This window comes from Sorex araneus, chromosome 3, assembly GCF_027595985.1.
Source record: "Sorex araneus isolate mSorAra2 chromosome 3, mSorAra2.pri, whole genome shotgun sequence".
NCBI lineage: Eukaryota > Metazoa > Chordata > Mammalia > Eulipotyphla > Soricidae > Sorex > Sorex araneus.
In genome coordinates, this window is record NC_073304.1 from 74968371 (window position 1) to 74984424 (window position 16054).

The window sequence follows — 16054 nt, forward strand, 5'->3', positions numbered from 1 at the left end:
TTTATTTTTTACTGGTAGGTTTATTAGATGGAAAATGTTTGGCTTTCAGGAAAGACTAATGGATCTTCAGACAGATAAGACATTGCTTTTTAAGAATGTTTTCTTGCTTTCCTGCTCTGTTAGGACCCAGTATTTTCCTTTCTTTTATTATACTGTTCCTGTGGGGCCTCTGATCTCAGCACCGACTTTCTGCAGTAAAATGACTTAGATGTGCAGTGTTTCAAAACAAATGGATGTTTATGAATCTATGTCAACAGAGGGGGGAATGTTTGGGGTAGTGACTTGGACAGCAACATAACCAGCTTCTTGGGGGTTTTCTCTACTGAGGGCTAGAAAGACTTTCTAAGTGGCTGGAAAGTCCAGGTCCACCCACTCTGTGTTATCTTTCTTCAATGTTAGTCAAAGCAGTGTTTCGTGCCTTTCAAACCCTTGAAAGCAGAGTAGAATATGAAGGTTAACAAGCAGAGGGTATTGGAAGTAATTCCAGGAAGTAGGAATGGCAGAGGGTGTTGGAAGTAATTCCAGGAAATAGGAATGAGGTATCAAGAGAATAGAACGGGGCCGTGAAGAAAGCCAATTCAATGGCAGGTGATGGAGCTGATCTTCATTGTTACCCCAGTTCTTGATCCTGTTGGACTCTTGGAAGAGTCGTATAGAATTTGCACCTCCATCTGTTCACTGATCCTTCCCACCCTGGCCAATTCCTTTCCTTTCTGACTGTTCTCTATGCTTCCTCTTGACTAAATTAAGTTAATAAGGTCTTCACAAAGAAAGGAGAATCCTATAATTAAGTGAATCACATATTGCATTCTTTAATAACAGAAAATGTCTGTGATTCTTGGATGCAGGTATAGAAGAGTGTCCTGTGACTTTTTCCCCAATACCTTAAATCTTTTTTAGATGCTTTTATTTACTGTCTGACAGGACTCATTTATCTGAGCTACAGTCACAATAAAGGGAATTTCAGCATTTGTACATTGTTTTTCCTTGTGTCTTGACTTTAGATTTTGAGCAAATTTTTTTTAATTAAAGGAAGCATGCAATTTATATCATTTTGACAACTCTAACTTCTTTACCTTAATGAGAACCATTGCTTAATCTATTGGTCTTTCTTTAGTTGATCTATTATTAGGTGAATATTATCATTTTTGTTTATAGTTATATTTTGGCCACACCTGGAGGTGCTCACAGCTTACTCCTGCTCCATGCTCAGGGTCACTCTTGGTGGGACTTGAGGATACATATGTGGTGCGAGGGATTGAAGCTGGGTGAATTGCATGCAAATAAAATACCCTACCTGCTGTACAATCTCTCCAACCTTAGATGTATAACTTTTGAAACCATGTTTTAAGGTTGTTTGGAGCAGGGAGAGTTTGCTAGTGATTATCTAGAATTTTCCTCCCTTTATAAAACACTCTGTGTGTGTGTGTGTGTGTGTGTAATGTCTCTGGCTAACATAAATGTAAGGGTGACACTATTCATTATGTAGTTTCTACTCAAGCAGCAATGTTCCTAAGCTTTATAACAATAAGATAATCTTATAAGTGAATTTTTATAACCTCTGATATCGTGATAATTCTATAGAAGAATACATTAGGGCTTCCAGGATAGAGAGAAAATAAAGATACATTGTCGGTAAACCCTATTTTCTTATTGAGACCTTTGATAACTTTAAGAGAATGAGAATATTATTGTCATGAAACGTTATTGAATCTCACATATACATACACACACAAAGATATTCCAAGTCATTATCATCTGTTTTAAAAGAACATATTAAAAAAAAGGAATAATCTTATTTAACAGTGGTGGTTGGGCAGAAGTTACTGGAGAAGGACATGATGAAATTGATGCATGCACAACAATACCATGGGCATAAAGGGTCTTTTGTGGGGGCTTGAGAGGTATGTTATTAGGCAAAACAGTGTTTCAATGACTTAGCTTCTATATGACAAAATCTTGGAGGCTGGCATTACATAGAATAAAACATGAGAGATGCCCTTCAGAAATACTGCAATGGAGAGGTAACCGCTGGTAGTCTCGAGACTCTGGCGTTGTTGTCTCATCTGTGCGGTAGACAAGGTGGTAGCTGTCATGAGATAGCTCATGATACCTTTACAGATCTGTCTTCCCAACTGCAGAGAATTCAACGAGAATAAATATAATTCCGCACTGCTACCATGAATTTATTTACAAAGAGGAAAATGTCATGAGATTTATTGGAAAATGATTGAAAATGTCTTCTTTATCCTTGGAGCCTCACTTGGCTGACACAATATTAGTCTTTCCATAGTCATCATTTAGGTTTTTTGTAATTTGTTACCCTACAAGAGATTTAGATGCTGCCTTAATAAGGAATGTAATGAGGACATATGCAAATTCCGCTCAGAAAATTTAAACTTGAGTTGCTTAAACCTCAGGGCTGATGCAGAAAAATTCATTTAAATTTTAAGTAAGAATGTTAGGCAATCCCCTAGAGGTCACTTTTCTGCAAGTGAAACATTTGCATTTATTTAATCCTGAAAATCTATAGTTTCAAAAATTAGATGAGTTTCTATAAATATAAATAGTAACAATAAAGTAGTCCCTTAAAATAGCTCTCTCTTTTGAAAGACTGGTTGTGCTGTCTACTTTTTAAAGACAAACCAACCAACAGAATAACAAATTGCTCCCTCAACTCTGATTCTGCCTGATCTATTGCTCCATCTTTCTGCTCTCTTTTTCAATAAAATTCAAACAAATGATCTTTTTTCTACTTCCATTTTTTTTACCTTACATTAGCTCTTCAGTTAATTTCAACTCGCCTTCCTTTGTCACCCCTTATGAAAACTGCTCATGTCAAATGCAACTAGTATTTCCACACGGCAAATCCCAAGGTCACTTCTTTGTTATCATCTAACTCAATATTTTGGTGGGTGTATCTTCTCTCAATTCTACATCTCCCCTTTTTTGGGCTCTTCTGGTTTTCTAGAGTCTTGTGGCCATTCATTTTCAATTTCCTTTGCTACTCTCTTTCCTTTCTGTGCTCACCTTCTTCTCACTGGGAGTTGGACACAAGCTTTTATTTCTTTCCTAATTCCTTTCTCCCCAGACTCTTATCTCTCTGTGCTTCTTGGTCACAAGTATCACCTATATGTCAATGACACCATTAAGTACAAAAGCACAAAACTAATTTATCCAACTTCCTCGAGGGTGATTTATTTTAATTTCTAAAAGGTTAAGATTGGAGATATAATATATTGGATAGGATGCTTTCCTCGCATGTAGCTGACCTGGGTCTGATCCCTGGCACCACATATGGTCCCCAAAGTACTGCCAGCAGTGATCCCTCAGCACAGAGCCTAGAATAAACCCTGAGCACCTCTCATTGTGGCCGCCAAACAAAAAACTCACAGGGTTATCATCAACCTAGATTAGTTAAAATACAAACTCTGATTTCTCTCCAAACCAGTTATCACTTCAATTTTGCCTACATCAGAAACCCACGCCAAGATCTATCTAGTGCCTTAGACCTTATATCAAGAAAGTCATTCTTGGTTCTGTTCCTTTTTCTTTTCTCTCCTCTTCACTTAATCTATGCGGTCATTTTGTTAACTTCATAGTCACAATAGTTTGCATTTGAATATTTCTTTTGATCTCCATCATTTTTATTCCAAACTATCATTTTCAATAGTAATTTTCATATTTATGGATTATATCTAAAACTTCTCTTTTTTGCATGTTCCCTTCTTTATTTTCCCTTTCTTCCTCTCATTTTATCTAGTCACAATGGAATCAATAATTGGTGTCAAAAAGGTAATAAAACAGTGTCACTGCCTAATTATTTTGACAGAATCTCTTTCTACTGAGCATAAATCTTAGATTTAACTCACAGCGTGTTTTTTTTTCAGGGGGTAGTGTTTTGGGTCACATCTAGCTGTGCTCAGGACTTACTCCTATTTCAGGGATCACTCCTGGTGTGTTTTAGGAGACATATATTATGCCAAGTATCAAATTCAGGTCAGCTCATATGCAAGGCAAGTGCTTTGCCTGCTGTGTTATCTCTCTGATCCAACTCACTGTGCTTTTTGTATTGTTCTGCGTGATATGTTTGGGAATTATCTTGTACCAACTTCTGCTCAGTCACTATGCTTTAGCTCAGCTCATTTTATTCCTTTTCCTAAAATACAAGGGTGTTTTCAGAGTTTTTCTTTCTATGTATCTGGAGTGCTTTCATCCCACATCTTAGCATGGCCTTCTCTTTCTTCTCACTGGAGTTCAGTAGAAATATTATCTGAGTTTTCACTCAAGCAATCAATGTATTTTTCACTAAATCATATCATCCTCTTTAATTTTCCTCTAAACCTTTACCTTTTTTTTAATCTATTTTATTAGTTTCCTTTTTCATTTACATTCTTTATGTATTCACTGGAACATATCAATTTATTTACTGGAATTTATCAAATGTATATGGATTGATTTGTTTTGATTTCATTCATTGTTATAATTTTAGGACTTAGAACTTACTTGGATATATAATAAGAATGTGCTAAGTATTTGTGGGATGATTAGACTTCTTATTCCTGCAAGTTCTGTTTTGTTTGAGGGCCATACCTGGTGCTGCTCAGGGCTTACTTCTGTCTTGGTACTCGGGGATCTCTCCTGGAGGGCTTGGGAGACCATATGAGGTGCCAGGGATTAAACTCAGGACAGCAATGTGCACAAGCACTCTACCCATTATACTATCTCTGCAGCCTTTTATTTTGTAATTTTTAATTTTTGTGCTTCTCATCTTATGTAGCACTGTAGCACTGTCATCACATTGTTCATCAATTTGCTCAAGTGGGCATCAATAAAGTCTCCACTGTAAGACTTGTTACTGTTTTTGGCATATCGAATATGCCATGGGTAGCTTTCCAGGCTCTGCTGTGCGGGCGGAATACTCTCGGTAGCTTGCCAGTTTCTCTGAGAGGGACAGAGGAATTGAACCAGGATGGCTGCATTCAAGGCAAATGCCCTACCCGTTGTGCTATCCACAAAAATGTCATGTTTGAACTTCGATCATACGGTCATCAAACACCCATCCTTTCACCAGTGCACGTTTTCTACTACCAAACTGCCCAGTATCCCCCCCTCCGCCCCATTCCATACCTCCTCATGCCTGTGTGGCAGACAATTTGCAAAATATTCTTTCTCTACTTTAGTTACCTTCGATATTTCAAGACCAGTCCTACCACCCCTCATACTTGCTGAAAATGCAATGCTAGACACTGTGTTTTGTATGTGCTTGTTATAGATATAATATAATGTCTAGGAATTCTAAGATTTTAATAATTAGGGTCTGAAGAAATCGTTGCAGCAAGTTGCCCAGGTCTGAGATTTGTTTGTGGCCGTGTGGGAGCTTAAGTAGACGGTGGGCGGATGTGGCATCATCTCCACGTCCCATCGGGGCAGAGGTAGGAGAAGGGTCTGCTCCTCCCCTGTCCCATAAGACTTGGGATTTGCTGTCACCGCTTCTCATACCTGGAGCTTCTCGATGGCTTCTAGAAAATGGCACCTGCCAGAGCTCTTAGAGGGCAGGCGGAGGGACAACACCTGCCTTGTCTAGAGCAGCCTAGCGAAGAGGGCCTGTTGCGAAGTCCTGGGCCATCTCTGCTGCTAGTTGCTGCTGCTAGTTGCTCGAGATTCATTTGTGTGTCCATCTTACGTATTTTTTTTCTTTTTGCATCACATCCAACGATGCACTCCTGGCTCATGCACTCAAGAATTACTCCTGGTGCTTGGGGGACCATATGGGATGCTGGGAATCAAACTGGGTTGGCTATGTGCAAGGCAATTGCCCTACCCACTGTGCTATTGCTCCAGCCCCCATCTTATGTATTTTTAATATAAAAATGATGTACATAGAAACTTTGCTTATCTTGTACATTGTTTCTTAATAGGTGTCTAGAATATTGCATTTCTCTCATGGCAATCTCTCAATAAGTATTTATTGAATAAATAGATGGAAAAAACAGTATACTTACTGCACTATTTCCATTCAGAAAAGATCATTTAATATAACTTATCTGAACTTTTAATTATTTATTTCACAGTATTAAAAATTAAGATGCTATTGGTTTACATGACTGGGTATAGTTTCCAGACCTCTTTTAAACATTTTTGAACATAAGGAACCCACCAACAAACTACCAATGTTCTTCATGGGGCCTTTTGGATCCTTTCTCACTTCTTTGTGTTTTAATGAAGATGACTCTTGCTGAGGAAATGTTTTATTCTAACCAATTTCTTATAAATGTGATAGACTCAGTACAGCAAGCTGTGTCTAGTTCCCTAGGCAACAATCTTATTCAGGGCAAGGAATATGAACAGTTGTGACACGCACAGAATGAGCAGTGGGATAAGCGGTAGAGCTACCAAGTACCTTGACCCCAGACTGTCTCAGTCACATTTTGTTTCTGAAGCCTAGATGTGTTTTCTAACTACTCACACATATTTCCCGAATTGAAATTTTAGAATATCAGGGAAAAAATGAGATCCCATACCTGCTAATCAAAAATAAAAAAGGTCATAAAAGAAAATGGTTCAAAACAGCACTATTCTCTCTAATAGCAGCTCGGCTGTTGGGATGTAGTGGGATAATGTCTTCAAAAATGTGAGGGAGACATGAGGAGCCACGTCAAGTGCTCTCTACCCTCCAACTCATGAAAGATGTTTTTCTTCTCAACTACTGCAAATATTGAGGGATTTTCAACCTACAATTTTATTTGCAGTTAAAATATCAATCAAGAATGAGGGTAGAATAAAGATATTTTTAGATATGCAAAGACTGAATGAAAAAGAGATATGTGATGTGCATTTGATTAAAATATCCCCATGTTCTTATTGCTTTATAGAATGTATCTTAGCACAAATAAGGGATAAATAAGAAATGGAGATATATTAAGACCCTTAATAAATAAGCCAACAAAAGTGATAGCCCAAAGTCCTAGCATAGCATGTAGGTCCCAGGCCCAAAGATCACTCAGTTCACATAGGGTGAAGGGCAAAGGAGAAGAGATAGGAATGCCTAGTGAGAGAGAAAAAACTGATAATCTGTTTGGTATGTTTCAAGCTTTGTGGGAGAAATTATTGACAAGTATCTCATTTTATTTTAAAATTCATTCTTATAGCTATTATTTTTTGAGGGTATATTATGTATCAGACAATGTTATAGGAATATAAAAGAATCCAGGTTCATGGAGCCTCCATTTAGTAAATGTATTTTTGGATCTCAGGACTGGAGCAATAGCACAAGGCAAGGCATTTGCCTTGCACACGGCCACCTGGGTTCAATTCCTCCATTCCCCTCAGAGAGTCCGGCAAGCTACCGAGAGTATCCTGTCCGCACGGCAGAGCCTGGCAAGCTACTTGTGGCATATTCGATATGCTAAAAACAGTAGCAACAAGTCTCACAATGGAGACGTTACTGGTGCCTGCTCGAGCAAATCAATGAACAACGGGATGAGAGTGCTACAGTGCTACAGTGCTACTTTTAGATCTCAAATAAAGGACTTTGATGTTTAGTCCAATACTTTTTCTCTCCACACCAGTACTTTCTATTCACACCACACCAGCATGTTACTACAGATAGTGCTCATACTCAGAAGAGTGATGTTTTCTTTTATTACAAATATGTTATAATATATTTTTAATAATGTGGGAAGATTAGAAAATAGAGTTAGAACAAATGAAAAGGAGGCAATTACTGATTTTAAAAATTATACTAAAACGGAAATGCTGTCAGCATACTCATTTTGTCTCAAAAGTAACACAGTTTATGTGGTAGTAATCACAACTGAAATTAAAACCAATTTAAGCCCATGTTTGTGTAATAATATTTGGAAGGTGAGTGTGCAGGCATGCCATATAACAAGAAGTAGATAGATAAAATCTAATACTGGTAGATCAAGAGTATCACTGTCTGTATCACTATCATCCTGTTGTTCATTGATTTGCTGGAACGGGCACCAGTAATGTCTTCATTTGTCCCTGTTATGTGCTAGTGTAGTCTAATGGCATATTGGGGGCTCTTTCAGGATCAGGGGAATGAGGACCATTGTTCTTACTGTTTTTGGCATATTGAATAGATCAAGAGTACAAGCATATTATTTAGGAATTGCTAAAATAAAGTGGGGTTGGGAGGTGAGGAACAGAGTGTGACGGTGTTTTTCTTTTGAGGGATCTTCATAGCAGAACGTTGTAACTCTGTTTGCTTTTAAAATATGTGAAGGTAAGCACTTTAAGATATTTGAACTTAAAGGAAATAATTTTAGTTACGTTAGTATGTGCAATTGATTTTGTTGACTAAGTGGAACAATAACAATAATGATACTTATGTTTCAGCATAAGAATTTCAGTGAAGTCATTGAGCTTCCCCAGGAGCACTTTTTTTTTCTTTTTTGGGTCATACCTGGCATTGCACAAGGGTTACTCCTGGCTCATGCACTCAGGAATTACTCCTGGTGGTGCTCAGGGATGCTGGGATGCTGGGAATCGAACCCAGGTCTGCCATGTGCAATGCAAATGCCCTACCTGCTGTGTTATTGCTCCAGCCCCCCAGGAGCACTTTTTATCAACTTTTCTTTCCGTACTACAAAGTCACAAAATCGTCCTTTCACTTGGTTTTCTAAAGTCCCTCAATGTTCTTTTATTTCTTTTTGTTTGTTTGTTTGGTTTTGTTTTGGGGCCACATCTGGTAATGCTCAAGAGTTATTACTGGCTTTGCACTCAGAAATCGCTCCTGGTGGTGCTTCGGGGACCATATGGGGTGCAGGAGACTGAACCCTGGTCGACCACATAGAAGGGCAAATGCTATACTATTGCTCTAAACCCCAATTTTTTCTTTTCCTTCCTTCCTTCCTTCCTTCCTTCCTTCCTTCCTTCCTTCCTTCCTTCCTTCCTTCCTTCCTTCCTTCCTTCCTTCCTTCCTTCCTTCCTTCCTCCCTTCCATCTTTCCTCCCTTCCTTCATTCCTCCGAGCTTTGCATTCTCTTTGTAGGGCTCAGGGGACTCTATGGGATGCTGGGGGTTGAATCTGGTTGGTCATGTGCAAGGAAAGCGCCCTACCCACTGTACTATCTCTCTGGATCATTAATGGTTTTCTAATACAATTTGAAGAGCCACTGAAGGATGGACATCATTAGAAAAGAATGTGGAAACTAAAATTCTTATTCGATATTTGTTATTTAGAACCTACCTCCCTTCCAATGATTTAAAGTATTAACCCTTCAATCAGTATCGGCAGACTCATGAAGAAGTTAACCCTAACTGTAGTATTTATTTGATAGAAACCATGTTCTAGGGACCATGTTAATAAGCACTTTGAATATATTATTGCATGCAATCCCTGCAAATTGAGTTAGGTACTATAATGAACAGTTTCCTTTTCCATAGTTGAGAAAAGTCTGAGGCCTGGGGAAATTAAGTACTTTGGCTAATGTCATCTAGTGTGTAAATTGAAGAAACAATATTTTTATACCCTGACAGTTAAGCTCCAGACTCTATATTATCCTTCTAATATAATTGACTATGAATTATTCTGCCAATATGCTTGGTGATGATGCTTTCTAGAGATTTGAGATGTGCTATAGGAGGAAAATCTTGCATTTGAAAAATTTACATGACATGTTTAAGGGCAGAGAGATGATCTAGAAAGAAGAGAATGAGAAGACTCCCTGAGAAGACTCAAATTTGAGAAGATTCAAACCCTCAAATTTAGGGTTTGAGTGCAGGCTCCCAATGTTCAGGATACACTGTGTGTCCATTGCACAGAGATCAGAGCCTCTGGGCTGGGAGGCTGTAAAGAGCAGAGAGCTGTGTCTTTCTTCTGTGTTTACTGGAACATGCATTCTTCCATTCTTCTTCCTTTGTAAGCTCAGGATAAACACAGTGACCAGGTTCCTTTCAGGATTCTGTTGGATCCAGTGTAAAGTGGTCATTCCTACTGAGTAACTGCAGTTGATGGTGACAAGTTCTTCTTCATGAACACTCAGGTACTGTGGACTCTGTTGCTCTCCACTTTTCACTTTTGCCACTTACTCCTGTCCTCAAAGCACATCAAACACAGTATCAGCACCAATTCAACCTTTTTTTTTCTTTTTGGGTCACACCCAATGATTCTCAGGGGTTACTCCTGGTTCTGCACTCAGAAATTACTCCTAGCTGTACTTGGGGGACCATATGGGACGCTGGGGACCGAACCCAGGTCATCTGCGTGCAAGGCAAATGCCCTACCAGATGTGCTATAGTTCCAACCCCACCAATGCAACATTTTTATGTCTTTTCTTTACCTCCCTATGCCCCCCCCCCGCAACCCCCCACACTCGGCGTTCTCCAGATGAACCACGTGGAATCCCTTATCTCCTCTCCTCAGACTTTTGAAAACATATTCATTTACTCTTTCTTTTCACAAATCAAGCTGCTTCCCCAATTTACAGCTTTGAAGCCACAGAGTAGCCAACCAAAATTGCCAAGACTTCACTCACCATTGTTACTATAGCTGAGGTTCACAGTTCTTTGCTGTAGAGATTGAAATATATATCAGTTTGCCAGACATTTTATTATTTTAACTTCTTCATGTTTACTTGAGAAGTCAAACAGGATTTCAGTCTATCAGAGACAGCACAAATGCACATGCATGCTCTATTTATAGTACTACTAGCACAGTGAATGGTTCATGTTCCCTTAAATAAAATGCCCACATTGCCACCTAGTGGCAAGACATATAGACATTTGCTCTTTAGTAGAGCAAATATTTGGACCCAAAACCCGAGGTCTAGAATCAAAGTTAGCATTACCCAAGTCCTGGAAATGGTGGCAAGTTAGCGATTGAATAAAATGATTCTTTGATTTCAGCCAATAATATTGGATCAAGTAGGATAGGCAGTACTTCGTGCATTTCACCTTACCTTTTTCTGAAAACCCAAGGGCAGTTTTGTTCCCTCTTCTTAAAGGTATTTCTTATAAATATCTCGGGTTTCTTTATAGGATATCTCAGTTTCTTCAGGTGATATTATTTCAGAATTAAGACTTTGCTAGTTTTAGGAATTACTATGACTTGCTCATATCCCTTCAAATATATTTCAAATGTTGCTGTTCAATTAGCATAATAAGTTCTCACTTAGTATTGCCTTAGGTTTTTGGAAACTGCAACTTTTAAAAATGACTCTTTTTTAACGATTGAGATTCTGTGGCTTATAATAATGGTTTCTCATGCATGTATTTCTAACATCAGACATCACCAGTGTACCTACCTTCCTCTCCCAAGGACCCCAACATCCTTGGAAACTGCAACGTTAAGTGAAACATTTAGAAAGAAAACAGGTTCTGGTATAAAGTTGGTAATTTACTTTAATGTTATAAATAAATGACTTGAACAAAAATTATGTTATTGGAAGACCTGCTGTGCTATTTATTCATTTGATTTTTACTCATATGTGATTGTTATCTGTGACTGCTTCAGTGGTTTTATTACACCATAGAATTATTTTTCACATGCAGTAATTTTTCATTTTTGGTGCTCCTCTGCCGCCCACACTTTCTCCTCTGCAAGTGTCCCTTAAGGGATTAATCTGGGGATCATGTTTGCACCTAGTGACCTCCTTCCCCTTGCTATAGCTAATTGGACCTAGGTAGAGATTGGACTTATTTATTTGGAGTAGGATTTGTCACTTGAGCTGTAAAACTCTATGTGGTTCAAACTGGAACACATGAAAGATGGGTACGTACAAATTATTGTTACTGTGAAGTAGAAATGAACAGAAGGATGTAGTTTCCCAGGAGGGTAAATGATTATATATTTATTAAGAAGTTGTTTCAGAAAGAATGATTAATTGATGATTTTCTTTTTATGTGAGACCGAGTTGTGCTTTCTTGGGGTAAATGTACTGTGTTATTCACCTGTATTCTTTCAGAAAATCTCCTTTTCCTTGTGCCAGTTTGAATGGGTTATATGTCCAGATCATTTTCACAAAAATACTCTAATTCCAGGGTCCCTCATTCTACATATTGCAATTGATTTTTTTTAAATAAAATTATATCCAGAAATATAGTTATCCCTACTCAATTTCATTTTGGCTGTTTCAGTCTATCTAATATGATGTAATATATTTCCTACCTATCTCAACTTTGTGTTCTTTGAAAAATTTATGGGCATAGCTTACGTGAATTCACATAAGATGAAGGTGAAAAGGCAAGGATGAAGAATAAAATTGTGACACATTAATAGAGACATTTCTCAAAATTGAATCTGAGTTGAGTGTGGCCATTTTATTTTTTCAGCTGAGGATCCATCAACTGTAGTATTATTCACAAAGTCAAGTGAAGAATAAAGCCAAATAGACTAAAATATGAGCCTTAGCACCTGCTACTTGCTAAATATTGGATTTTGAGAAGTTACTACAACAGTTCAGTGCCAGTTTTCTATAAAATGGGTATGCCATTACCAAACTGGTGATTTTGTAGTGAGAACTATGGTAAGATAAGGTACAGAAGTTAGAATTCAAGTTTTAGGTTAATATCCTTAAGTTCGTGTGAGAGCTCTTAATAACTATCATCTTGGGTAAATTAGTTCCTTTTTCGTTACCTGTTGACTTGGGAATAATAGTTTTACATACTCCATGGGACTGTGGTCAAGATGAAATGAGTTAAGGTATGTGACATACTTAGTACTTACACTTTACATAAATCAAGCACTTGGTGAGTATTATTTTTATTATTTATAAATATATATTTTTATTTTTATTATTGATAATGAAATAGGGTCTACATCATTCAACAAGCTGTATTTGACTTTCTTACTCTATTATAGTGGTCTTTTATGGGAGGTGGGTCTCAAGCAGTGCTTAGGAATTCAGGGGCCCCACTAGTGATTCTTGGTCAACCAGGTCATTGATTCAGCAGGGCTCAAGGACACGACACTACTCTGGTCCTGCAGTGCCTGGGATATGTGGTGCTAGGGGTCTTCAGGGCCACACATCGAGGTGCTTTGGAGACCATGTGATGTTAGGAATCCAAGCAGGGTCAGGAACATGCTAGGCATGTGCCCTAACTAGTGTGCTATCTCCTGGCCCCTTAAAAATGGTATTAGTGTGCTGATTTTGGTTTCATGCCCATCACATGCATTACCTGTTATCTGCTCTAGCACTCTGCTGGATATTAGTCCAGCGAACACATTGTGTTTATAGATTTGGGATTTTATTCATTCCCTATAGGGCTTCCCTATTTGACTCAGTACCTCTCAGCTCATCCCTGTAAATTCTTTTTGTGTTTCAGAAATTATCCTCTTGCAGCTTGAAAATCGTTCTGTTGTATATACAATAGTTGGAACTAGGAGAAGAGATATTTACTTTTTCTGTTACCCATTGGGACTGGATCGATAGCACAGTGGGTAGGGTGTTTGCCTTGAACGTGGTCAACCCGGTTCGATTCCTCTGTCCCTCTCAGAGAATCTGGCAAGCTACCAAGACTATCCCGCCCGCATGGCAGAGGCTGGCAAGCTACCCGTGGCATATTTGATATGCCAAAAACAGTAACAAATCTCACAATGGAGACATTACTGGTGCCCTCTCGAGCAAATCAATGAACAATGTGAGGACAGTGCAACAGTGCTAGTTACCCATAAACTTTATTCTATTTTCCGTAATCTGTGAATTAAGTGCTTTTCCCAAATAACCTTCCAACGTTTTCCTCCAAAATGTTCTAAAATACCCTTAAATGCTGCATGTCACGCTTTCTTCAAGTTTTTACTTCATTCTGGACTTAATTTTTTTTAATGCCTTCCTTAAATGAATCTGTATTCAAACTACACATGCAATGAGTGAGAGCAATATTTTGCTAACTCAATTGATTTGCTGCTGCATTTGTCTGCTATATGTTTAATATTAACAATTATTAATAGGGAAGTGCAACTTGAGCTGAAAGCACTCCTTGCAGTGGTACAGAGCCAGGCGTAGGATTCCACTCCTCTTCATCGTGGTTCTTTTTGCATATTTGGACTTCCTCTTCTACAGTAAAGTCATTTTTGCTATAGAGGGTTTTGCAAATCTCCTCAAGTGTTTTCTTCTTGATTATTTTTGCAGCAGTCTTACATGTAACATCAAGCAAGCCTTTGATGCCTAAGTAGTTTGCAGCCAGAATAAATTCAAAAAGTGTTCCTTTGCTTACAAATGCTTGGTTACAAGTAGAGATCTGTTCACTTTTCCTTGCCCTCCGTATCCTCAGAAGGTAGAGGGTCATCCTTGCAGTGGGTACTCTGCTGAATAATCTTTTAAAATATTGCTGCATTAACATTTGGGAGAGAAACTGGGTCATCATTTCCCCATCATCGATTCCCAATTTTCCAGCATGGTCTTGATAGTAACTAACTGACAATTCACACATTAAGTTCAAGCAGCTCTCCACCAGAATCCTGCAACTTGACTAAAGGCATCGTGTTTGGTCTTGAGGGGACAGTGGAATGGAGTCTGATGAGACAACGAGGCTGCATCTATCTGTGAGAAGAGAAATGAGATAAACAAGGCCATTACCCTTTCCTTTTTTAAATTAAAAGTCATCATTTAGTGAGTTCTGAGAAATAAATCAACTCTTAACTGTCACAACAATTCTCTGGGAAGTTCAATAACACTCATTTTTCAGATTACTTATATAGTTAAATAAAATTATATATATTTAAGGTATACACCACCATGCTTTGATATGCTATTCATAGTGAAATCATTACTAATGTCAGGGTAATTACCATATCATTGCTTCACATAGTTATTTTCTTCTTGATGAATGTAATCAAAATCAATCCCCATAGCATGTTTCCAGTACTTAATACAGTACTAGTAAGTATAGCATCATGGGTGGAGCAATAATATAGCAGGTAGGGCACTTGCCTTGCACGTGGCTGATTTAGTTTTGATTCCCAGCACCCTGTATGGTTCCCTGAGCACTGCCAGGAGTGATCCCTGAGTGCAGAGCCAGGAATAATCCCTGAGCACCACCAGGTATGGCACCCAAACCAAACCAAATCAAATAAAAAACCATAGCATCATGCTCATTCACTGCATCTTTAGACTTGCAGTACATAATTGTGCACCCTACCTTCGAACTATTTGAGGAGACTGCAAGTCATTTCTCAAAAATGCATCTCCACTTCTGATCCTCCTACTGAAAGTTGGAACCTGGCCAGATCTCTGTTTTATTCTATCAATTAAAGTTTGGAGAATGGCGCATATGCTGCCTGAGCCCATGTGCTGCTTGTGCCATGTGGCCGAGCACATGTGTCGCCCGCATCTCCCCCCTTGAGATGTGTACTTTCATGCTTTCGTGTCCAGTGCTAAGATGTGTGTAGAGCTCTCTCCATCTTTGGAGGAGCCCGCGTTCTTTCTTGAGCGCGTTACTCCTACTGGTTTTCCTTTTTCACTTATTCCTTCCTCCTTCTCTAAGACCTTCTAAATAAAGTCTGTTACTTCAAAAAAAAAAAAATAAAGTTTGGAGAATGACTGCCAAATGGGTTTCTTTTTTTTTTTTTCTTTTTGGGTCACACCCGGTGATGCTCAGGGGTTACTCCTGGCTCTGCACTCAGGAATTACCCCTGGCGGTGCTCAGGGGACCATATGGGATGTTGGGAATCGAACCCGGGTCGGCCGCGTTCAAGGCAAACGCCCTACCCGCTGTGTTATTACTCCAGCCCATGGATTTTTAATATTGTATGTAAGCACCTCTTATTATTTTTGTTGTTTTACATATATTTGCAGGTGGAAGAAAGCAAATATCAGAATGTACTTGATAGACAATGAAAGATTAATGTTAATCTTAGATAAGGTAGATACTTTATTGAATGTTTTGTTTAAAGTGTATTATCTCAAATTAGTGCTTTCATATTCCTTGAATAAATACCAGAAACAATTTTGCTGTATTATGTGGTAGTTGCATGAATCTTATGTATATATGTGAAAATATACTTCTAAAACTTTATAGAATTATAAACCAATGCTAAATCAATTAAAAAGATAAAGCATGTATAATGAAACCAATTTTACTATAAA

General features: G+C 38.4%; 1 protein-coding gene and 1 pseudogene across 1 annotated transcript in view; both read right to left on the bottom strand.

Moving 5' to 3' along the window:
• LOC101539425 (T cell receptor alpha chain MC.7.G5-like) overlaps positions 1–16054 on the bottom strand; it is a 499205-nt gene that overhangs the window by 264247 nt on the left and 218904 nt on the right. The window lies entirely within an intron of this gene.
• Positions 13911–14448, bottom strand: LOC129403324 (S-phase kinase-associated protein 1-like; annotated as a pseudogene).